General features: G+C 38.7%; 1 pseudogene; it reads left to right on the forward strand.

Annotated features, from left to right (window-relative positions):
* LOC108287958 overlaps positions 1-25,134 on the forward strand; it is a 33,396-nt pseudogene extending 8,262 nt beyond the window's left edge.
* The last annotated feature ends 677 nt before the right edge of the window (positions 25,135-25,811 follow it).

Raw genomic sequence — 25,811 nt, forward strand, 5'->3', positions numbered from 1 at the left:
CTGCTCAGTCCCCTTTATAAACAGATGAATGGGCGACTTTCCGTGGCTCCAATTGCCAGCCAAAAGGGCACCCGGACCGGTCTATTTTGTACGGAGAACTGCTGCTCCGGGGCGCCGACAAAGCAGCCTTGCTGGGCAAAGCAGTGGCGCCGGCCAGCACAGCCACGCTGGCCGAAACAGCTGCGCTGGTGACCTGTGGAGCTTCTCCACCTGGGAATTTCCTAGTCTGTGGGCAATAAAAATGCAGCGTCCACTCACCCTCTGCGCTTTCACTAGGAGCTGTTCCTAAACGGCCATCTTGGATCCTCCCCCAAATTTCTGTTTTATGGATTGAGCTTTTAAGTCTTGTTAAATTTTAACATGTTTTCCTACCTAACAGTCATAAAGATACTATTCTATTTTTTCTCTAAAAATGTTAATGTTGTTGGCATTCTCCCTCAAGTCTTTGATTCTAAGAACTGATTTTTTGTAAGCTATAACATGGAAATCCAATTTGATTTGTTTTCTTTATGGATCACATGTTGTTCCAGTACCATGTTTTAAAAGTGCATCCCTTCTTTACTACTCTGCAGTGCTTTCTCTGCCACAAGCCACATGTATGCTCTCTATTCTGTTCTACCAGTGACTCACATTCCATTGTTTTAGTTGATATACTATATTAATAATTCTGTTTTAAAAATTTTATTTTAGATTTGGCAGTACATGCACGTTGTTATATAGGTAAACTTGTGTCACAAGGGTATGTTGTATAGATTATTTAATCACCCAGGTATTAAGCCTAGTATCCATTAGTTATTTTTTTCTATGCCTCTCCCTTCTTCCACCCTTCTCCCATATGTAGGCCCCAGTGTCTGTTCTTTTCTTTGTGTCTATGAGTTCTCATCATTTAGCTCCCACTTACAAGTGAGAATATGTGGTATTTGGTTTTCCGTTCCTGCATTTATTTGCTAAGGATAATAGCTTCCAGCTTCGTCCATGTTCCTGCAAAAGACATGATCTCATTCTTTTTTATGGCTACATAGTATTCCATAGTATACATGTATCACATTTTCTTTATCCTATCTATCATTGATGTGCATTTAGGTTGATTCTATGTCTTTGCTATTGTGAATAGTGCTGCAATGAACATTTGTGTGTATGTGTCTTTATGGTAGAATGATTTATATTCCTCTGGGTATATTCCAAGAAATGGGATTTCTGGATCTAATGTTAGTTTTGTTTTTTGCTCTTTGAGGAATTGCCATGCTACTTTCCACAATGGTTGAACTAATTTATACTTTCATCAACAGTGTATAAGTATTCCCTTTTCTCTGCAAGCTCACCAGCATCTGTTATTTTCTGACTTTTAATAATAGCCTTTCTGACTGGTGTAAGATGGTATCTCACTCTGATTTTGACTTGCATTTTTCTAATGATCAGTGATATTGAGGGTTTTTTTTTCAAATCCTTGTTGACCACATGTATGTCTTCTTTTGAAACATGTCTGTTCATGTCCTTTGCCCACTTTTTATTGTTTTCTCCTGTAAATTTATTTAAATTCCTTATAGATGCTGAATGTTACACCTTTTCCAGATGCATGGCTTACAAATATTTTCTGCCATTCTGTAGGTTGTCTGTTTACTCTGTTAATCGTTTCTTTTGCTGTGCAGAAGCTTTTTAGTTTAATTAGATCCCGCTTGTCAATTACTGCTTTTGTTATGATTGTTTTTGGTGTCTTTGTCATGAAATCTTTGCCTGTTCCTATGATCAGGATGGTATTGCCTAGGTTGTCTTCCAGGGTTTTTATAGTTTTGGGTTTTACATTTAAGTCTTTAATCTATCTTGAGTTGATTTTTGTATATGTTGTATGAAAGGGTACTGGTTTCAATCTTCAGCATATGGCTAGTCAGTTATCCCAGAATTATTTATTGAATAGGGAATCCTTTCCCCATTGCTTGTTTTTTGTCAAGTTTGTCAAAGAGATGGTCATAGGATTTCAATCTTATTTTTATATCCCTGTTTTTGTACCAGTACCATGCTGTTTTGGTTATTGTAGCCCTGTAGTATAGTTTGATGTTGGGTAATATGATACCTCCAGCTTTGTTATTTTGCTTAAGATTGCCTTGGCTATTCATACTCTTTTTTGGTTCCTTAAGAATTTTAATATGGTTTTTTCTAGTTCTGTGAAAAATGTTATTGGTAGTGATAGGAATAGCATTGAATCTGTAAATTGCCTTGGGCAGTATGGCCATTTTAATGATATTGATCCTTCCTAGCCATGAGCATGGGATGTTTTTCTATTTGTTTATGTCTTTTCTGATTTCTTTGAACAGTGTTTTATAGTTATGATTGTAGAGGTCTTTCACCTCCCTGGTTAGCTTTATTCCTAGGTATTTTAGTCTTTTTGTGGTAATTGTGAATGAGATTCACAATTTCCTGGTTTGGCTCTCAGCTTGGCTGTTGTTGGTATATAAAAATGTTAGTGATTTTTGTACATTGATTGTTATACTATACAATAATTCTTGACATCTAATTAGATGTCAGTACCTCCACCCCAGCCTAATTCTTCTTCAAGATTATCCTCACTACTTCCATATGCATTTGTAAACCAACCTTGACCAAATGTATAAATAACCACATGCAAACAAAAGTCAATCTTTTAAATAATGCTTTGTAATTTTCTCTATGAAGGCCTTGTGCATTTTGGTTAGATCTATTGCTTTATATTTTTTATGCTATTGTAAGTAGTATTTTTTTAAATGTCATTTTTAGAACGCTTTGTTATTGGTGTTAAAAATGCATGTGATATTTATGTATAGATTTTTCTATCAGACAAACTTGATAAACTGTTACCAGTTCTGATTATTTATTTGAGGGTTCATTGAAATTTTTCACATGGATAATTATATTAACTGCAATTAATGTGAATTTTTTTTCTAAGTTTCCACATTTCCTATGACTGACTAGAGCCTCTAATAATAAGGAAAATGTATAATATGATTGATCACATTGTATTAATTGATTTTAAAAAAATATTAAACTGTGATTATAACATCCATTTTATTATTGTATTTGATTGGCTTATATTTTGTTTGGATTTTGCATCAGTAAAATTGGCATATGATATTATTTTTTCATATTGTCCTTGTGAGGTTGGATGTCAAGGTAACGCTAGCCTCATAAAATCAAATGGAAAGTATTACTCTTTTTTAATATTCTGGAATAGTTTGTATAATTAGAATTATTTTTTTCTTGAATATTTGATAATTTTTGTTAGTGAAGCCATCTAAACCTTGGCTTCACTAACGAATAACACCAAACATTCAAAATTGGTGAAAAATAAAATTTCATCAGTTTTATTTGTGAAATTTAATTTTTTTCATGGGTATAGAAGCATTCAATTTTTCTATTTCTCCTTGGGTCCATTTTGGTAATATACATTTAAAAAGGAATTCATCCATTTTTTTCTTTTCTCATATGAGTACTTATGATTTCTTTCTATATTTGGCAAGTAGACATTTTAAAAATGCGGTTTAAAATATTTTTCTAATTTTCATTTTGATTTCTTCTTTGACCTATAAGTAATTTAAAAGTGTGTTTCTTAATTTCCAAACATGAGGACATTGTCTCATTATAATTTTGTTATTGATTTCTAACTTAATTGCCTTGTTATCAGAGAATATGAGATGTGCTTTATGGTCCATTTAATTTGGGCTAATTATCATAAATGCAGTTTGTGTATTTCAGTGAATTTTTCTACTTTAAGTTCTCAAATTTATGGGCATAAAGTCTACAGCATTCCTTTATTGTTCTTTTAGGTAGAAGACTGTGGCTGCTTTTAATACCTTCTTTTTAGTGTTCTGGAATTTGACGAGGGTGTCTTAATCTGTGGACATTTTAAAACTTATTTTAACTGGCATTTATTGAGCATTCTGTCTTCAGACTGCTGTCTTTTATTAGTATTGGAAAATTCTCAGCTATTGTTTTTCTTTTTTTTCCTTAGAAACATGATATTGCTATGTTGCCCAGGCTGGAGTGCAGTGGTACAATCATGGCCCACTGCAGCCTCTGCCTCCTGCTAAGCTTGGGTGATTCTCCCACCTCAGCTTCCTTAGTAGCTGGGACTACAGACATGCACCACCACACCTAGCTAATTTTATTATTTCTTTAATATTGTTTTTTCCTCATTTTCTCTTAACTCCTTGTTGTCCTTAAGAAATAATGCTTAAATTTATGTTAACATGTAACATAGTCTATCTTATATAACTCTTCTCTTTTGAAGTTTCTATGTATTTGTCTCTATATGTTGTATTCTGGATAATTTCTTCTGATCTCTCTTCCAGTTTCCTAACGCTCTTTTCAGCTCTGTCAAATCAACTTTTCAGATAGGCCTAGTTATTTTTGTAGTCTCTTGCCTTTTACTCATATTGCAATCCCTTTATAGCCCCTTCTTCATAATCCTTTTAGAGTCTCCTGCTCATATTTTCAATGTTATCTTTTATCTCTTTAAACATGTTTTTTCTATTGTGTGTCCAGTAATTTCAATATCTAAATATTGTGTATGTCTAATTTTCAGTCCTTTATTTTTTCTGCTTCCTTTAATGGAAGTTTGTTTTCTGGCATTTGGGAGGTTTTCAATATGAGCTCATATTTTGAAAACTTTATCTTTGGCAATTTTTTGCACAAGAATCCAAATGGTTTTCATCAGAGGATTTCATCAGGTTCCTGGGCTACTACAAACCTTCAACACTTTACAGTGAAAATTCATGTTGAAGATTTTTGGATATCCTAAGTAGCATGAAAGTATACAAATCTATAATAGCTTTTGGCTAAGAATACTCAATGGAGACTTTTTCTCCTTTCTACCATCCCTACAGTTGTAAAGAGGCAGTTTTTCTCACATTTCACAGGGATGGGGGCAGGTTTATTTTTAGTCTACTCCTTAACTGAGTGTGAACCTCTTGTAAGCGTTCATGGGGATCTCTTATTAGCCTTCTGACTGTCTGTGTGCAACTCTTTGCTTCTTCCTCCTCCAATCCTTTGTGATAGGAAAACTAATGCTCAGTTTCACCTGAGTTTGACAAATCCCTCAGAGCAAAAGCCAGCCTGAGTGCTCTACTTAACCCTTCTGAATTTCTGTTTTAAATTAAGGGTTTTTTTGTGTGTGTACCTCAGAGAATGTCTTGTTTTCCGGATAGCCCATCAACGATTCTAAAAAGATCTTTCATTCAGGTCTTTCATTCAGGATTTTTAGCTGTTTCCAGCAGTAGAATTGGTCAAGGTCTCTAGCCTGCCATGCTATGAGAAGTGGATATCATCTTTATCCTCTAACTTCAGGCTTTTGTCCTTATTAAAATGCAAATGCCCATGCTCAAGAGCATGTCAAGGCAGTATTTCTTTTCTTTGCTTATTTTTATTTTTATTTTTTTGAGACAGGGTCTCACTCTGTTACCCAGATTAGCAGTGGTGCAATTTTGGCTCACTGTAGCCTCAATCTCCCAGACTCAACTGATCCTCCCACCTCAGTATCCTGAGTAGCTGGGACTGGGACTATAGGCGCCTACCATCGTGCCCTGCTAATTTTTTGTATTTTTCATAGAAACAGGACTCTTTACCATATCTCCCAGGACTCCTTGGCCCAAGTGGTCCACCCACTCCAGCCTCCCAAAGTGCTGGGATTACAGGTGTGAGCCACCGTGCCTGGCCCAGGGCAATATTTCTTACAGTGCCATCTTAGACCATCTCTGTGAAAATCATCTGGCATGCTTGCAGAAATGCTGATCACAGGTCACGTCTCAAACTTTTTGAATGCAAATCTTTGGATTGAGGAAGGGAGAATTTTTATTCAGTGTTCAAATGGAGAACAACTTTGTTACATTGCTATCTGTCTTTTATGCTTTTGTACAAATTAGTTTCAGATATTTTTCATACCAAAAAAAGCTTAGGAATGTTTGGTATTCGGAGAAAAACGTCTTCCCAATATTGACATTTTAAAAAAACGCTACAATGTGACTGCTGTGTTCTGTTTTCACCTGGATCTATAGGTTATTAGTCTCAAAACCTGCTTTACTGAATTTTCTTCAGAACGTCCAAGGAATTGTAAAGGAGGCTCATTTTTCTGTCATATCTATAGAGAAACCATGGTTCCTCAAAAAATGCTTATTTTTTTCTAGAAGGAAAAGAAATATTTATACTTTCATGTGAAAGGAAACAACTCCAATTATTCTCTTAGGAGAAGTTCTTTGAAATGGATTTACTAAGTCAAAAGGCATGCATCTTTTAAGACTCCCTGTCCCTTAATAAAAATAACTTTATTATCCTGATCATTTAAAAAAGCAGCACGTGTTCAAGGTGAAAACACTTTAGAAAGATTTTAGGATAAATTAAAATGATCCCAAATCTACCACTCAGAGAAAATCATGGTCAAACATGCTCATACATTATATATCTTGTCAGGTCTTTTTCTCATGCATACTTTTTTATGTTCCAAAAACATAATTACTTTGTACGTGCTCTTTTGTAGTTTGATTTTTATTAATTTTTATATTATGGCTCTTTCTATGTCTGTGTGTAATGTAATGTCTATGTGTAAATGTGAATTTTAGAAAACTGAATAGTATTTTGTTGGTAGTATATACTGTGTGCTCAGCATCTAGCAGAACATCTGATACCTTTAATAGTAGGTTCTTTGTTTATTCATTTAACAAATATTTCCGACCCCTCCTGCTGTGCCTATAACTCCCCAACACAGCAGGTATCAGGCATTTATGTTTTGTAGCATGTGTTTCCTCCTATCCTCAGTCATTGTCTATTAGATGAAGGGTAAGGAGAGGCCCCAAAGCCGCCACTCCACAGGCTGGCTAATGACCTAATGAGTGGTCTCATAAGCAAAGGCTGAGCTAGCTGATACAATTCCATTTCTTAAGAATTTGAATTCAGAAATTCTTAAGAGGCAGTTGGCAGCAAGGGCAGAATTGAAAAGTCATAAACAATGCAAGACTGGAGAGGTCATAAAGAACCAAATTTGGGAATGTTCACCAAAAAAGCAGAAACTGGGAAGTAAGGACAAGACCTGGAGAGGGAAGGAGGTAAGTGGTAGGCTGCAGAAAGGAGCAGTTGGTGGAGGGGAGCTGAGTCGGTTCACGCTTGAGCACTAAGCAAAATCTACACTCTCAGGCTGCTGGTCTCTCCCTTGGGGAACCTCCCCCCCACACTGAGGGCAGCTCACTTCTAACTGTTACTTTTATTGTTAGATTTCTGTTAGATTCAATTTCCCTAATATTCCACCTATTATTAGGATTGCATGCAACAATCTATGAACCCATGGTTTGATAGTTTGAATGAGTCTCTGTTCTCTGGAGCCTAAAGAATATAAATAGCACAATTGTTTTGATTTAGACCCAAGAGTTACTTAAGAGGGTGGATTTTTGGTTTTAAGTTTATAATTGGCTTGTGTGCATGTGTGTGCGTACATGTGGAAATTTCTTGTTTAAATATGTTATTTCTAATTTAATTGCAATATGATTAGGAAGTTTGACCTGTACAATTTGTGCTTTTTGGAATATGAGGTTTCCTTCGTGGCTGAGAATAGTATGCATTTTTGCACATGCCAAAAGGGATGGCAGCTCAATTTGAAAGTGTAACATTTTAAATTAACTTTATTAAATATATTATTGAAATATTGTAAATCATTATTTTTGGCTTCTTAATCTGTCAGGATTTAAAAAGTAGTCTGTTAAAGTCTTCACTGTTGTATTGTCTCTAACTGTCTTTCTTCCTTTGCTTCCAGTTGTCATCTTATGTAGTTCAGTGTAATTTGTTCCTTAAGTCTTTTTTCTGTTTAACAGCTATTGCCTTAATACCTTTTGTCGAATGCTAACATAGCCACTGTGCTTTGTTTTTAGATATATATTTTTGATATCTCTTTAGTCATCCTTGTATTTTTAACTGTTCTGCATCACATTTTTTGTTCAAGTGTGTCTCTTGGGGAAAGTATGGTGATTCTGTTGATATTTTTGTTTGGACTGTCAATCGAGAAAAATGATGTCAATCCTTTTTGGAAGTTTATTTGCCACAAAGTTAAGGATGTGCCTGGAGGAGACAGGTCTGTGCCTTTCTCCAAAGATGATTTTGAGACCTCCAGATGTAAAGGGAAAAGGCGGGATATTGAGAAGTACACAATTTTCATGTAAGAGAGGGGTAGGGAAAAATAGTCATTCATGCTTTTTGTCTGGCTCAGTGAATCTGCAGTTTTGTACATAAGATAACTTAGACAAAAATGGGACAAGGGAACAATCAGATATGCATTTGTTTCTGGTGGGCTGGGGTGACTGCACCTGTAAAGGTAAGCTATCAATTTACACTGCCATGGTTAATTTTTTTCTTTTTTTTTTGAGACAGAGTCTCATTCTGTTGACAAGTTGGAGTGCAGTGGCACGATCTCAGCTCACTGCAACCTCTGCCTCCCAGGTTCAAGCAATTCTACTGCCTCAGCCTGAGCAGCTGAGACTACAGGCACGTGCCACCATGCCCAGCTAATTTTTGTATTTTTAGGAGAGACAGGGTTTCACCATGTTGGCCAGGATGATCTCTATCTCTTGACTTCATGATCTACCTGCCTTGGCCTCCCAGAGTGCTGGGATTAGAGGTATGGGCCACTGCCACGGCTGCCATGGTTAAATTTTAACAGAAACACCCTAAAAGATCTTACAGCTCTCTAAGAATTTCCTTGTGGGCAAAATATGGGGGAGGCATGTAGCTTTTCATCTTGTAGCCATCTTATTTACGAACCGAAAGAGAGGGGCGGGTTTGCATGACCCCATTCCCAGCCTGACTTTTCCCTTTGGCTTAATGAGTTTGGGGTTGCAAGATTTAAATTCCTTTCACGAGGCCTATTTGAAAGTCTCTGAAATTAGCAAAATGAGTTCAGCCACTCTCTAGCCATCTCCAAGCTTATGTGATTTTCTTTCAAAGAAAATCACAAAGGTCCACAACAATCTCTGTTGTTAAGTATGGCCATGTGACTTCCTTCCCTCATTAGGTGTAGTCATGTGATTTCCTTCTCTTGTTAGGTGTGACTGAGTTCTGGCTAATAAAATATAGTGAAAGTGAAGCACATTCACTTTTCCGGCATGTGCTCTTTGGTCTGCTTGCCAACACCTGAGGCAGCCTTGTCGCAGGTAAAATAACAGAGCCTTTATCTGTCAGAGTCCCTGAATAACTGCATGAAACCGAGGCTGTATATGAGAGAGAAAGCCACTTCTATTATTTAAAGTCACTCAACTGCTAATGTCACAGCAGCTAGTATGAACTAATGCAAGATGTGCTTAAAAATATGTGGGCACTATAATAACAAAAAACTAAAACATATACTACTGTCTTCATAGCTGCAGAGCAGGCAGCCAGAAAACTGAGATTGAGTGTTAGAGGGATAGAGACTTACAATTGGTAAGGGCAAAACATTTGGGAAAATGTCAGTGGTAACTTTTAAGTTAGATAAAATGCTTAATGGGCTTATAGTTGTAAGGAAAGAAATGGAATAGAAGAATGTTAGCACACTGGGCCCTCCACATCTGTGGGTTCCTCATCCATGGATTCAGCCAACCACAGATCAAAAATACTTGGAAAAAATGGATGATTGCATTTATACTGAACATGAACAGACTTTTTGTGAAACAGCTATTTCCATAGCATTTACATTGTATTAGGTATCATAGCAATCTAGAGATGATTTAAAGTATAAAGGATGATGTGTGTAGGTTACATGCAAATACTATTCCATTTTATTTTACTTTATTATTATTTTTGAGACAGAGTCTCACTCTGTCGCCCAGGCCGGAATGCAGTGGCACAATCTCGGCTTACTGCAACCTCTACCTCCCAGTTCAAGCAATTCTTCTGCCTCAGCCTCCCAAATAGCTGGTACTACAGGCTCACCCCACCACACCCAGCTAATTTTTTTTTTTTTTTGTATTTTTAGTAGAGATGGGGTTTCACCATGTTGGCCAGACTCGAACTCCTGATCTCTGGTTATCCACCTGCCTCAGCCTCCCAAAGTAATGGGATTACAGACGTGAGCCACTGTGCCTGACTATTTTTATGTAAGAGACTTGAACATCCATAGATTTTGGTATCCATGACAGTCTTGGAACCAATCCCCTGCAGATACTGAGGGACAACTGTGCTGCATATGTGTTGACAGCGGCTACATTTTGCAAGGCTTTAGGAAAAAGCACTTAAACAAAAATTGCCCAGCTCAAAAGCAGAAATGAAAAAAAACAGAGTTCAGGAATTTGAGGATTGAGAAGTAGGAAAAGCTGACTGCTGCTGGAGTGAAAGCAGCAGGAAAAGAAGCTGAAAAAAGATTTTGAGCAGTTAAAGCCCTTCAAGACTCAGTCCTAAGGCCAAGACCTCATTAAGGGTGTGGTGTTCCCTCCCAAGTCTCCCAAAATCATCACCATTGAGTTGAAAAAGAGTGGAAAAGAGTCGAGTGAGAACAAAATAAATTAGGCTGAAGACTTATGTCTAGGAAATAAATCTGGGTGTGGTTCTGGATATCAGAAACTTCCTGAAAGCAAATCAATTAGGAGCTATTAAAGATTTTGAAAGAATTGTATAGCAAAAGAACAGTAAGAACCTGAATGCTATAGGGAATCTCCTCTCCAATCTTAAAATAGAGCATTAGAATTGGAAGTGACACATCTGTGTCATGACAGAGCAAACCGGGCAGAATGGCCAAAGACTAGGTCCATGTGGACCCCAGCTGGCCTATTTCCAGCCAGTTTCTGCCCTGTGTTTGGAAAGCTGCCGCACAAGAGGCCAGGTTCTAAACATCGTTGGCCCACACCTCAGGAAGAGTCCCACAGCATGAGGATGGCCGTCCAGGCCTGTAGACTTTCCTCTTGCTCTGGTGGCTGTTGGCCCCAGACCTTCTGTGTAAAGTTTCTGAGTCACACCACTGACCTGCAACAGGAAGCAGGGCTCAGGGGAGCTAGCCTCATCCATCTCGCAGCTCTTTCTCACCCCCAGACCTTGCCCCTCAAAACTTAGAAGATTTACTAAGGTTCCCTGAGGCTCACTTCCCTTTTTTTATTTCTTAATTTTTTTAAAAAAAACAGCTTTATTGAGATGTAATTTACATACCATAAAATAATTCACCCAGTTAAAGTATATATCATCATCAGAAAGGTAAAATTGTTCCCTGAATTAATTCAGGGTCTATTGACATAGTTCTGATTGTTACTTCACAAAATGGCCTTTGAAAATACTTTTATCCTTGTTTATCATTATCGTTATCATCAACAGTAGCAACAGTAATGGTTTACTGAGCACTTATTATGTAATAGACCAAGAATGGCGAATGGTATTTAGGAAATGATATTTACACATATTAAGTTTTTGTTGCTGTAATTAGGATAAAAATTGAACTAATATGTATTGAAAAATTTCTTAATAAACAAGTACATAACTGATAACAAACCATTTGTAATTATTGATTACAAACTGAATGATTATAAGTAAAAAATTATAGGAAGGAAATTAACAGGTTAAAGTAAAAGAGGACAAGATGGAGGAAACTACTTAATTAAAGAGGTCTGGGAATAATCCAAGGAGAATTTTCCATTTAATCATTTACTGCAATAAAATCGACTAGTAAGGCTTTAGAAAACATTTTATATTTAAATCTTTTCATATTTCAGCAACATTTCAATGATTACCTGAAATCAAGCAGGCAAATCAAGTTTTCAATCCATTTTGCATTCCTGGAGAAAAGTCTTTTTTATGGTGAACAGGTGGATCAACACCCTCTGAGTAAGGAGATTGTGCTCTGGGATAGGATGAAGTTGTTAGTGCTGTTCACAAATATTGCCCTCTAGAAACATGGTAGGATTGTACTTCCCTGCCCCTTTGAAGTTAGGTATGGTCACATGGTTTGCCTTGACCAATGAGATGTGAGCAGAAGTGATGTGTGTCGCTCTGGAAGAAAGCTTCAAGAGCCAGTAAGCTATTCCCATGTCTCCTTTCCCAGCACCACATGACATGGAAGTCTTCCCCTGCCTGGCTCCCTAAGTGGTATGGCAAGCTGACTTCTGCCAACCTGCTTTGGACTGCAGTGTGAGTGAGCTAGAAACCTTTGTTGTACTAGGCCTCTGAGATTCTTTAGTTGTTTAGCTTATTCTGTCTGTTTCAGCACTTGAGTCTCAGGATATGGTCACTTTATAAGATCAAAATAAACCAGTTCTTTCCAGAATTCATTTCCTTCCCCACATCTCACAAGTCTCCAAGCTTTTAGTTCTCATGTCACAGCCTCCCTGGCCATTTCCTTATGTGGGGGCACCTGGCTGCCACTGTGTGAAGGATCCATTCACTGCAGCCCTCCAGGCCTGCAAGTCCGCCTGTTTTGGAAAGGGGCTTCTTGTCACCCTGTGTGTAGCTCTTTCTTCTTGTAGACCCTGAGTCTCAGGCTCTTTTGGGTGGTGGGGTTACTATGACCAGTACCATTTGCCTTGGCACTGAGCTCTGAGATGGCTTACCCCTTCTCTTTTCACTTTAGAGCAACTTTCCATCTTCTCCTTCTCACCCTTTAATGGACACCCTCCCAGGTGGTTAAACTCCCCTGTCTCCAAATCTTCTAGACAAGCTGTCCTTCTACCATGTGCCAGGAATCTCTGGAAAGTTCTGCATCTTGTCCCTATCATCTCGCTGAACCAGAGCATGATTCTGACCATACTCCCATTTCTTTTGTATCAGCAAAGTTTTACCAATTTCATCTATTTATCTGACATTTTTCATTCTTACTGCACACTTCTTAGGGCGTTAGTAATAAGGTTCCTTACATCTGGAGAGCTGGGCTGTTATTGTAAGTGAATATGTATCTAGCAGTCTCCTGGGGCTTAATATAGGAAAATTTAGGAAGTAAAATGCACAGTTCTTGAATACAAAATGTTTACATCCTAGGGAAAGAACTTGTATATGTGAAATAATGTGTGAATGAAAGAGTATTGCATTTCAGCATTGCATATGTAACAGTGAATTCTGTGTCATATGGTTTAGACAACAGAAAAATTGGGCAGTAATTGATTAGGCACAAACTGCATAGTGATCATTTTATTAGCAAGGCACATAAGCCTTGATGAGGTGTTGAAGAAAAAGATGGCGGCATTCTCTTTCTCATCCTCGGGGGTGTGAAAGAACAAATAGTTAAAGGGGAAGCAGAAGGTGAAAGCCACTGATTACATCAGCAGAAATGTGGAAATGGGATACTCTGGCTTCATTGGATGACAGAACCTGTACTGAGATGAACCTCACAGATTCACAAGTGGATACAGACAAACCAAGCATTTACTGAAACTGTTTTCTTGAGATTCTGTAAGAATTATCAAGAGCACAAGTGAAAACCATGGCCAAATCAATCCTTTAAATTCATATCCTTCATCTTTATTGTGAAGGTAGAAAGTACCTTTTAAAGCTGCAGGGACTACAGAAATGAAAGGCTGTGCGTCAGGATGCTTCTGCTGAAAGGCAAAGACAACCATTTTTGTTAGCCTCCTGTGGATACCCAAATACACTGCAGAAAATGTCCTCTCTTCTAAGGAGATGTGGCTTTTGGTACCTCCCCCTCTTCAGGGAGTCCCACAGCATCACTGCTGCTAAACCCCTCCCTGTGGTTTTGTTGTTGTCTGAAACAGCATTCCAAAGAGGAATTTCTGTCTCTCATTCTTGCAGATGTAAAAATGTTTGTGTGTATTGTATTTCTCTTTAGCAACAATCAACAAAGTGTATGGGAAAAGAAAAGCTCTCCAAGAAGGGGAAAGAAGTGTGAGAAAAAGCAGCTGTTATCACACTTTCATCTTCTCTGAGCCTTTACATTAGTTGTAGATTTCTCCAGATCAACTCCCTTCTCTATCCCTGCTCTACTCACTTATGAGAGGACAAAAGGTCAGCAGTTCCTGTGAACACATGGTGCATTTTGACTTGGGCAGGACTAGCTTTTATCCAAAACAGCTGAGACAGGGAATTCTGGGTCATGGTTCTTTACCACCAGGGCCATCACATCCACTTAAGCACGGGCAGCATTTGCCCCCAGCCCTTTCCTCCTTTTGTTTCCTAAGTCTCCATCCTCTGCCCTCGCTGACAGCAAGCAATGCTGCCCATGCTGTTGTGCAATGGATGGGACTTTGGCTGGGCTGGATGCTGCCCCACAATTTCATTCCCTGCCCTGGTCTTCGCTCGCTCTCTGATTATCCTTATCCTTGAGCCCCTGAATAGCTCTTTATTCTCTACCACCTTGGTTCACAAGCTGGACCTGTGACCCCCTGAGGATTCCCGGGGCTGACCCTGCAGGCCCCAGTATTCTGTTTGTGTGTCCATATATCCTATGTCTTGGGTGTCCATACATCTTCCATCCCTCTCCTTGGCAATCCCCCCCAGATGCCCTGCTTCTCCAGCACCTCCATGCAGGGGATCCCCTCTTCTGAGCCTGTCAGCAACTGCTTGATATCTTCTGGATGCCCCCTGGCTCCTCATCTGTAATATGTCTCAAACTCACCTTCTGTTTTCCAGTTCTCATATTCCATTCCATCACTGCTTCCTGTTCAGCACTCAGGGTCTTTGCCACACAGCCTCCTCTTCCTAGAATGTGCCCCTCTCCCTGTCTCAGTCATATTCTGTGTATGGCTGCAGCCTCCTCACCCCTCTAGGATCAGCAGAATGTTGCCTGCACAGATAGCCTACCCCAGACCATCCTCTCTGAGTAGGTCCCTCCTCTTGTCCTCTCCTGTCACTCTGTGAACTTCCATCGTGACACTTCCAACTACACTTGTAATTGTTTCATCTTTTGCTTGTCTTTAGTCTGATTTCCTGACTACCATCTATGCTCCACCAGGCAGGGATGAAGTCTGTCTTTTTCAGCACTGAATGGTCTGAATGGGATGCCTGGCACATAGCAAGAGTGCAGTGATTACGTGCAGAACGAGTGGATAGGTCTTCCTGGCCACCCTGCCCTGAACTCCAGAGTCAGATCTATTTTTTCCTCTCTCATGCTTTCCAAGGCTAGTCTCATAATTGTTAATAATCTTGCTCAATACAGGCCCTCACTTTTGGATTCTTGTAATGCTTTCCTAACAAGTGTCCCATTTTATTGATTCCGTCTGCTGCCTCTGTCACCATTACTGCTTGGTGACTTTTTCTTGAAGTATTTGTTAGAATTGTTACTTTTCATATTCAAAAACCTTGTACTTCTCTTGTGACTTTGCCTGGCAGTCAGGATGTCCTGATTGTTTTTTCCATTCCATTCCCCGCCCCCAACATCCTCCGCCTAGTCACCCTACTGTGTCTCAGCGTCACCATTCACACTCTCAGGCCATGCCTGTGTCTGCGTCCTTCCCACCCACCCACAAGCCCCACTCCCCGCTAGAATCAGCTCCTCTTCTCTCAGGAGTCTCTACTTTTGTCTATGTTCACTCACAAAACATGACTTTCTATTTTGTACTATAATTATTTTATATACCCCCTATTTTCCTAACTGGATGGCAAACTTCTGAACAGAGAGGGCTATATATATTTCTGCACTATATTTACTCCATGCCTAGAAAATTTGGACTTAATAAATATTTGCTGAATGAATACACGAGTAATATATAACCTCGAATGCAGATAAGCTACACTAAGTAGAATAAAAGATGCATGTCAGGTACCATGAGATGGGGGAGTGGAACAGAGTCCAGAGTTGAAGACCCTTATAGTTCTTCTCTCAGAGAGGGCTCACCTAGTGTGGAGAACCTTCTCTTGAACTCCAAGCTACTCTGTTATCCTCCCCATTGAACCTTGAAGTGGCAGTGAGGACCCTGGCTCGCAGGCTGTTGTCGGGAATGGGATGGGGTCTGCCCCCTGGCTTGGCCTCCTGTTGTTTCACCCCGCTGCATTAGCTTGAGCTGACAGAGCAGAATTTACCTGAGCCCAAAATGACCACAAGAAAATAGGATCTGGACTGGAATTAGCCTACTGGAGAATGGAACAGTTACCAATTTTTCTTTGCCTTTCTTTTCGCCTCTCGTCAGATATGACAGTCTAGGTCCTATTGAAATGGTAAAACTTTTTTTTTTAATTAGGAAAGTTAAAATAATTGCTTTCTGAGACCTAGTTGGTATATTACTTTTTTCCTTGAGGCTCAGGACTTTTTATTAGCAGAACTTACAGCAAGGTGGAAAATGAATCTCATGGGCTAGTTCCAATTTTGGGGAAGTTCCCCAGAGCACCTTTTCCTCAAATTATTCATCCTTTTTTATATAAATGTCGTGACCTGTTGCCATTGTCTGCCACTCATGCAGGAGGAGGGAGTGGAGCACACACGTTACTTTATTTGGCATCTGCAAGTCACTTTGCCGACCACTGGGCATATAGGTCCAAAAGAAAGAGGAATTATTTAGCTTCATGTAGTTGAGACATTTGAGGAAGGCAGATAATGACGTTATGAATCTATGAAGAGCCTTATGGGAGGGTAAACACATAGAGCTTTGGGAATATGTGATTGAAAAGAAACAGGAAAACTTAACCCCTGAAGTGGTACTAGTATTGTGATCCCCATTTCACTTATGCAAACACTGAGACTTAGAAAAGAAAACAAATTTGTCATGTGTCACATGCTGGCTGTAAGTTGCAGAATTAGGATTTTTACCTAAGATACACTTACTTTAAAGGTGCTGTTCCTGTGTTTTTCACCTCATATAGAGATGTGAACATAAACTAGCGTACAGTGGTATACGCATTATCTTCGCTGTCTCATGAGGGGTGATTGTACATTTTCAGCAATTTTGCTTTCTGATGTGCTGAACTTGAGAGCAGCCATGGTGGGGGTATCTACACCATAGAAATTGGCACCCACTACACATCAAAGTTTTTTTCCCCAAAGAGCTGGTTGTTGTACATTGACCAGCAAACAGTAAATGTACAATACTACTACATTCTTTAAAAATTCACAAAATATAACTAACTTTTTACTAAGAAGTAAATCCAGTGGATGTGAACTTTTTGTGGCATAGGAATCGTTCTGGGAGATGGGGGCTTGCGGAAAGGAGTTTGGGTTCAGTAGGTCTGGGCTGTGGGAAGAAATCTACATTTTCAAAAAGATAGAAAGTGAAATGAGAACAAATTTTAGGACATACTCAAACTTTTCAAGTGAGTGTTTTCCTTTTTTTGAACATTAAACGTGCCAGGTGAACTTCCCAGGTCGGTGATTCCAACCCTGACTATGCATTAGAATCACCTGGGGAGTGAATGCAAGCTCTCAGTGCCTGGCTGCACCCCAGACCCAATTAAATCAGGACTTGAATCAAGGAATTGGTGTCATGTGCCCAACTATTTCAGAATTGCCAAGTACAAATGACTTCTGTGGTTCCCGTTGTCCCCCTTCCAATTTTGAACTTGAGTATCTACTGCAGTGATCTCAGTGTGGTCATTATATGTTGGGAATATAAGGCAGACAACTCCACTCTCCAGGTTACAAATCTTTAGATTAAGAGGAACTGTATTTAAAGAAACATACCTGATTAGGCTCATATGCACCAAGACATGATTTAGAAGATGAGATCCTGGACCTCCAGTCTGAGCTTGTTGCTGTAATGAGATGAGAATCTTGGGGGTTGTGGGAGAGGGTGAGTGAACTTTGAATGTGGGAGGAATATAAATAATTAGCGGCTAGAGGACAGGCTGCAGCAGATTACAGATGGCTACAAATTCTTTGATACCTCTCCCACGAGAGAGAGAGAGAGAGACCGAGACAGCCCAGACTCCCATTTGTTCCTATCAAGGCACCAAGCATGTGAATAAAGCACATGAGTGAAGCTCTCTTTGATTCTCCAAACCAGTTCAGCTGCCAGCTAAGTGCGACTCAGTAATCCCAGTTGACACCACGAGGAGCAGAAGAATCACTTGGTTAAGACTTGGTCCAGTTCCTTTTCCTCAAAATTGTGAGCGCTCATAAAATGGTGGTTGTTTTCCGCTACTAAATTTGGTTGTGGTTTGTTATGCAGCAATAGATACCGCGAACTCTCCCCGAGGTGATTCTAATGTGCAGACCAGCCATTCAAAAATAGTTTCACCTGGGTAATCATGAAGGATTTCTGTTTCCCTCTAGCCCTTTATCCTCACATTACCCAACCATTTTCTTCTCAAATTCTGCAGTTCCCTCATTGAACTTAGTCAACCACAGGTATGATGGCTCTGTAAGTAAACTACATTTATGTGGGTAAGGACAGCTCGTGCATTTGGAGGGAATGATCCATTTCCACCATTTAACATTCAATTAAGTTTTGTGGACTTTTAAAACAGACCAAGCACTGGACAGGAATGAGGAAAATTTGACAAAGTCCCAGTTTTGACATTACTATGTCTATGACCTTGGGCAAGTCATATATCTTTTCCCCATCCTATTTTTAACATTTATAAAATGAGGAAGTTCGATTACTTGTATCACAGTTTCCTTTCACTTGTGGGACGTTGGGGCAGTGTAAGGATGTTGAATAGTAACCATCAATGGAAAGAAATTATTTTCACAGAGAACACACAGTTCGTCAATTTCCTCTTGATTACCCGGGACTCAGTCTAGATTTATACCCACCACCTCGGGGTGAAAAGTTGTGTCTACCTCACTAGTAACATCCTCAGGCACTTAACTTCTTGAGAATGTATGCCCATTTTAAATACACGAAGCTCAAGAAGAAAGAAAAAAGAAATAAAATGGAGTTCAACATCCATTCTTTCATTCCAAAAGATTCAGTAGAGGCTTTGTGTTCCGTGTGATTATGCCAGGCAAAAGATGTTCAATGCCATGGGCTGTTCGGGGGAATAAGAAATAGAGTAATGAAATTCATGACATGTAAGTTTGAATTTACAAGTCAACAACAAATCCCTCTGTGAGTTTTCAGAATTTATCCACCTCAATGTTAAAAGCAGAAAGAAAGAGTTCTTTGTGTGGAAAGTGAAACTATACTCCATCCTAGGTCTTTAAATATAGTTGCTCACTTCCTTCAGCTCCAGTTAAGCGCTGCTGACCTTTCTCGAAGTATTCTTTTCTGGCCTCCATTCATAGCAGAAGACCTAACCCACTGCTGTTAACAATACACATTACAGGGGTTTGAAAGCTGAAAGTAGTGGTTCCATGCAAATTGGAGTTGGTTATTCTATTCTTTTATTTTAAAAGTTCAGTCATAATGTGGGACAGAAGTTCACGTGTCCTGGTAGTTAAAAGTCAAGGTCAAACTCTACATGTCATAGGGAATCATTAAAAACAACAACAACAACAATCCTGTTCTTCAGCCCCATAAATCAGAACGAAAGCATTCCCCAGTGAGAACATTTCTCTCATCTTTCACTCAGAACAAAAAAGCAGCAGCACAAAATATGAACTGCATGGTGTTTCCTACCCTTGGGTGGCAGCTGCTAGCATGAACATTGCCATTTGTATTCAAGGGATCTTTTATTCCCAGCTGCATGAGCCAAGCCACAGGGCTTGCTAGAATGCTTGGGATGCTTTTTGTGGACTTCGGACACAAAGAATCTGTGGTGTGGCTCTGAAATAGGAACCACTGAAGAGAGAAGAGCTGAAAGGGATGTTTATTATGTTAGTAAGGACAGTGCTATTCATGCATGAAGTATGTGTGTATGCCAAAGACTACGTGTGTGTGTGTTTATGAGTTTATCTATATGCTGACTTTTAAATGTTTTTCTCCTTTTTCAGACAATTGAGGTTATTGTTTTCAATATATAAACCAGAAGAGTGTCAGAATGGCTTACTGGGCAGTGAGCCATCATACCTATGGTTGGCCAAGTTCAACAAGGGAATTGGAGAATTAGAGAAGGGGCCTGTGTTTTTCTTATTAATGGTTAAGCTATTGCCCCGATAAGAGACTTTCAAAGTTTGCAAATAGGAAACTGGTCACTCAAACTGGAAGTCCTTCCAACATAGACTCCCTATCTCTCTCAGTATTGAGCAGTTTTAGTATGCCAGTGAGTCTAACAGAAATTGTTTTCCATAAAACATGCGAATTGATGTGTTTCCAACCCATTCTATCCCTCCTAAAAAGACTGCAGAAAAGTCACCCATAATACTACCTGGTACAGAAAGGGAAAAGTCTGAAACATTTTTGTTTACATCAAAGTCAGGGAAACCATTTCATACTGTGAATGTTCTTGAGATGATTAATGCCTGCATTGATAGTGCCTCTTTCTTAACCAAGGTTGCAGTGAAAGTGAACATGAGTTTATAGTTCATGATCCATAACTGAAACATCATAGATTTAGCTCTACAGAAATATAGCTGGTAATACAAACAAGACCTTGAATTTTACCTGAAGTCAATGATAGACTCCCCTTAGCTTTTTCCCCTTATTTATTTATTTTTCCAAATTATAGGTGAATTTACGAGCAGTTTAGGGTAAAGGGGACCCTAAGGATAGATCAGTTTTCCTTAATCCCATGTAACTAACAAAGAGAGGTCATGTGCGAGTAAAATAGCTTTTAAGTGTCAGGCTAAAAGAGTTCTTTATGAGATGGCTCATGTGGAAAGAAACTACCCCTTATAAAGGCGCCCACTTTGCAAGGATACCATTGAGCTGTGTGAGCTAAATAAGGCTTGTACAGTTACTGTATTACTTCCCTTCTAGCCCTGGAGACTGTAAGCAAAGGAAGATACTTCCTTTTGTAATTTGATAATGGTGCTAAATGAAACAAATAAACAAATAATGACAAGCTCTGTTGAGTTGCAGAATCAAAAGACAAGATATATTAGTAGCAGAAAACAATGAATTAAGTTACAGTAATGACTCTGTTGTTCAAATTGATCCAGTTTTTTATTGACAGTATTGAAAAGACAGAGAGTAGTGGAAATGCTGCCTTCGGTGAAGGTTCAGCCTCAATGGATCAAATCCAGCTTCATTTTTCAGCCTGACCATATGCATGGAAATGAGGCCTAATGTAAGGCTCCCCTGGCAGTATTTGTAATTTACAAGATTAATTTTTTTTTTCCTCTGAAGAGCTTTTAAATGTGATTAATTCAACCGAAACTCAGGAAAATTCCCTCTTTCTTTTGCAAACAGAGGTAGAGGAATTCACAATGATCTGGAACACAAAATCATCAGTCATAAGGTCAGTCCCCTGCTTTGACCTTTGCCAAATGGTGAGTTGATAGACTTTTCCCAGTATGAAACATGAGGTCCAATGCCTGAAACTCAAATGTGAAGATACCCGGGGCCCATGTTAATTGTTAACTTTGTGATTTCTACACTACACACAGGGCTTACTTTTAACCATCTGCAGAAAATGTTTTTTATTGACACAGCAAACCTAAAAATAACCATAGCCTTGAATACTCAGATCATTGAGCTTGGTTAAGATCCCGGCGAAACTACAGGATCGAGGTCACGGACAGCCTCTGGGAAAAAGCCTCTGGATTCTGTCCGTCCTGGGTGCTAGGCATATGAATAGGGCTGAAAAAGCAGGCAAGTCTAAGGTCTCCATGGAGCTCAATCCAGGGGGCAGGGCCTATCCTGGGAGCCAGATGTGAAATTTTCCTGCCCATTTCTGTTACTGGCTTTGCTTTCATGAGCAGACAATTCACAACAAATGAAACAGAAATGGCCCTTGAATATGAAAGTTGTTCATACTTACTCACATTTAGAGGAATACAAGTAAAACAACACTCAGATACCATTTCTTGCCTGTCAGGTTAGCAAAAATTAGTAAATTTTAAAATACATTCTGTTAGTGAAGCTGTATGTGCATCGGCATTCACATGCATTGCTGGTAGGATGTCAAATTGCTACAACATTTTAAAAGTGAAATTTGGCATTACTTTACAAAGCTACATGTGCATTTACTCTTTAACCCAGAAATCTCATTTTAGAAGTCTAGCCCAAAATTTACTTCCAATGATATGACAGCACATATATACAAGATTGTATTGAAGCATCATTTGTAATTGTAAAATATTGGAGTCAATCTAAATGCCTACAGATAGAAGAATGATTGAATAAACCACAGTTCATTGATACATGGAGTACTATGTGTCTGTACATTTTTTTTTAATGAATTAATAGGTAGTGATTTTCCAGGATATATTTTTAAGTGAAAAAAGCAAAATGCAAAGAATATGTATAGTATCCTATGCTTTATGTAAGAAAAAATGGAATATTAAAAGCATATACATGTATCTGCTTATTTGTGCCTAAGTATGCTTTGCCTGTTTACATACAGCTTCACAAACAGAATGTGTTGTAAAATTTATTAATTTTTGCTAACCCAACAGGCAATAATATACAGAAAAAATAAACCAGGGGGAATGAGATTGGTTACCTATGGGGGTAGATGAAAACAGGGGGGGAAGAATGGGAAGTGAGGATTAGTATGAACAAGGTGTGAGCAGCACTTTTCTGAATATATCTTTACTATAAAGCTCTGACTTTTAGAGCTATGGGCATGTTCACATAATCCTCCCCCCTCCCATTATAATTAATTAAATTCAACCCAGATGCTGGGGGAACCCCAAATAGAACACAACAGTAAGAAAAGTAGCATTGGAAATAGTATTTGACTATATACTATAACACTAAACACTACTGTACACAAATATTATAAAAAGAACAGTATGCAAATATCTTAATGTATTTGGTAAATGTCCTACTCGTGGAGACATGCTTTAGCAATTCTGAAACTATGAGTCCACTAGGATTGAACAAATAGAAACACTGTGAATAATGAGAGCCACATTTCTCAAGCAGAATGAATGTTAAAAATAAGGAAGGAGGAGGATGCTAGAATAAGCCCTATAGTGTTAGAATAGGAGGTATCAGCATAAACTCATGGTTTTTATTATGTACACAGATGGCATAAAGAAGTAAACATAGATGCATATATATATATATATATATATGTAATATGCAAGCACACGTTTCCTATACATGACATCCCAGTATCAATGAACACATCTAGCACCTATATCTTTGTTGTTAAATGCCATTCTCCAATAAAAGAAACCAAGGTTCCTTGTAGAATTGGTTGACTCCAGGATTGAGCCAGTGAAATGATAAGATTAATCTGGAACATCTTGTGGTGCCAGAAAGTAAGGAAGTACTCAAAAACTCATGGGATATGCTGAAAGAATGTAAGAAATTTGAAGGGGTTCATTTTGTAGTAAAAATTGGGACAACCTGAGCAACAGCAATTAAAAAATTGTAACAATGGATTATACTCAAAAAAAAACAAAAAACAAAATAAGTGTCTGTGGATCTAGATTGATATAAATAATTGAATGAATAATTAAGAGGATGAGAAAGGACAATTCTTTCTTACAGTAAAATTTTGATTAATAAATGTAGAAGAAATGGTTTAAATAAAAATTATTCTTAGGCAAATAGCAATAACTATTCAGACAAGAACCATCACTGGTCACTAAAATTAATGAGCAAAAGTATAAGATATAAGACTATTTGCGGCCGGGCGCGGTGGCTCAAGCCTGTAATCCCAGCACTTTGGGAGGCCGAGGCGGGTGGATCACGAGGTCAAGAGATCGAGACCATCCTGGTCAACATGGTGAAACCCCGTCTCTACTAAAAATACAAAAATTAGCTGGGCATGGTGGCGCTCGCCTGTAGTCCCAGCTACTCGGGAGGCTGAGGCAGGAGAATTGCCTGAACCCAGGAGGTGGAGGTTGCGGTGAGCCGAGATCGCGCCATTGCACTCCAGCCTGGGTAACAAGAGCGAAACTCCGTCTTAAAAAAAAAAAAAAAAAAAAAAGACTATTTGCATAGTCTCAAATTCTCTCTCCTAAAGATTACAAAGGGGAAAAAATGTCTTTTTGGTAGATAAACCTGGCATGCATCACCTTAAGCAAGTCATCAAAAGTAACATTACCTAATATTGCTTATCTCTTGATACAGGACACTGAGAAGGGCACACAACTCCTCTATGTGATTCTTGCAAAAAAAGTATAATTATGAGAAATTATCAGATCAAAATTGAGGGAGATTTTTCAAAATAACTGGCTAGCAGGCTTCAAAAATGTCACTGTCATGGAAGACAAAAAAGACTAAGGTGCTGTCACAAATTAGAGAACACTTAGGACATATGACAACTGAACGTCATGTGGAATCCTGGATTGAACCAGTAACAAAGACATTAGTGGAAAAACTGGCAAAATTATTTCAATAGGGTCTGTGGATTAGTTAGTGGTTTTGTATCAATGTTAATTTCCTGGTTTTGATCATCTTACAAGGTTATATAAGATGTGGTTAGGAAAACTGGGTAAAGGATATCAGGGATCTCTGAACTTTGCATCTTTTCTCTAAGTCCAAAATTATTTGAAAATTTAAAAATCAGGCTGGGCATAGTGGCTCATACCTATAATCCTAGCACTTTGGGAGGCTGAGGTGGGAGGATCACTTGAGCCCAAGAGTTTGACACCAGCCTGGACAACATGGGGAAACCCTGTATCTATTTAAAAAAAAAAGAAAGAAAAGAAAAAAGAAACAAAGTGTAAACATTAAAAAGAAACAACTGGTAAAGAGGTACAAAGGGAAGATTTTTGGGTAACAACATGTGTCAACCTAATGAAAGTGTCTGCATTGCTTGGGAAGGAGGATGAGATGAAGAGGCACTGCATTATTTGACCAGAGTTGAAGTGATGGAATTTGAAGACATTAAATTGAATTGCTGAATAGATTTTTATTTTGATGAAAATCCTCACTTTGAAATTAAAGTTCTCTCGAAAGAATTTCATCTGAATGAGAGTGGCGATCCATCTTCAAGTCCACTGAAATCAAATGAAAATCTGGAAAGGATTTGAGAAAACATTCAAGTCAAACACAGACTAAAGCCAGCAGGAAGAAGGAGCACATGGAACCAGAGAGCTTCTTTACCTGGCTTACTGACCATTCTGATGCAAGGGCTGATGAGTTAGGAGAGGTCATCAAAGATGATTTTTGGCCAAACCCATTGCAATACTACTTGTTTCCCAATACGGATGATGAAGGAGAAGGAGAAGATGTTGAAGAAGCGGAAGAGGAGGAATGATTAGAAGATACTGAAGGGGATGAGGATGAAGGTGAAGAAGATGAAGATGATGATGAAGGGGAGGGAGAGGAGGAGGAACGAGAAGACGACTGATAGAACGCTAATGGATTCTGACCGTCTTTTAAAAAAAATTTTCTCCAGTCCCTGGGAGCAAGTTGCAGGCTTCTTTTTTTCCTTTTTTATTTTCTTCCTCTTGTGCTCAGTTACCCTGTTCTTGAGGTCTCTTCTCCACACTATGGTTCTCAACTTATTTTGGGAGAAATACCTTGAACAGAATAGAATGGGAAAAGAGTCTCTACCCCTTTCTGTTTGAAATACATTTTTGTCCCTTTCTGTCTGAACAAAAACTGTATGGAATCAACACCACTGAGCTCTGTGGGAAAAAAGAAAAAACTGCTCCCTTTGCTCTGCTGAAAGCTGGAAGGTACAAGGCCCCCGTGTAGCAGGGCACAGAATTCTAGCTTCTTTCCTTTCTCTATACATTAAGCTCAGAGTACACCGTGTCTCTATGTAAATATGCACAGTTAGCATTTACTAACATCCATCCGTCTACTTTCTCTTGTTTAAAAAAAGACAAAAAATCTGAAAAATGGGGTTATATTTTGAGATACATTCCATCAATACCTAGTTTATTGAGAGTTTTTAGCATAAAGGGCTGTTGAACTTTGTTAAAGGCCTTCTCTGCATCTATTGAGATAATCATATGGTTTTTGTCTTTGACAAACCCACAACCAATATCATACTGAATGGGCAAAAACTCGAAGCATTCC

The sequence above is a fragment of the Cebus imitator genome, unplaced genomic scaffold (genome assembly GCF_001604975.1).
Source record: "Cebus imitator isolate Cc_AM_T3 unplaced genomic scaffold, Cebus_imitator-1.0 Scaffold358, whole genome shotgun sequence".
NCBI lineage: Eukaryota > Metazoa > Chordata > Mammalia > Primates > Cebidae > Cebus > Cebus imitator.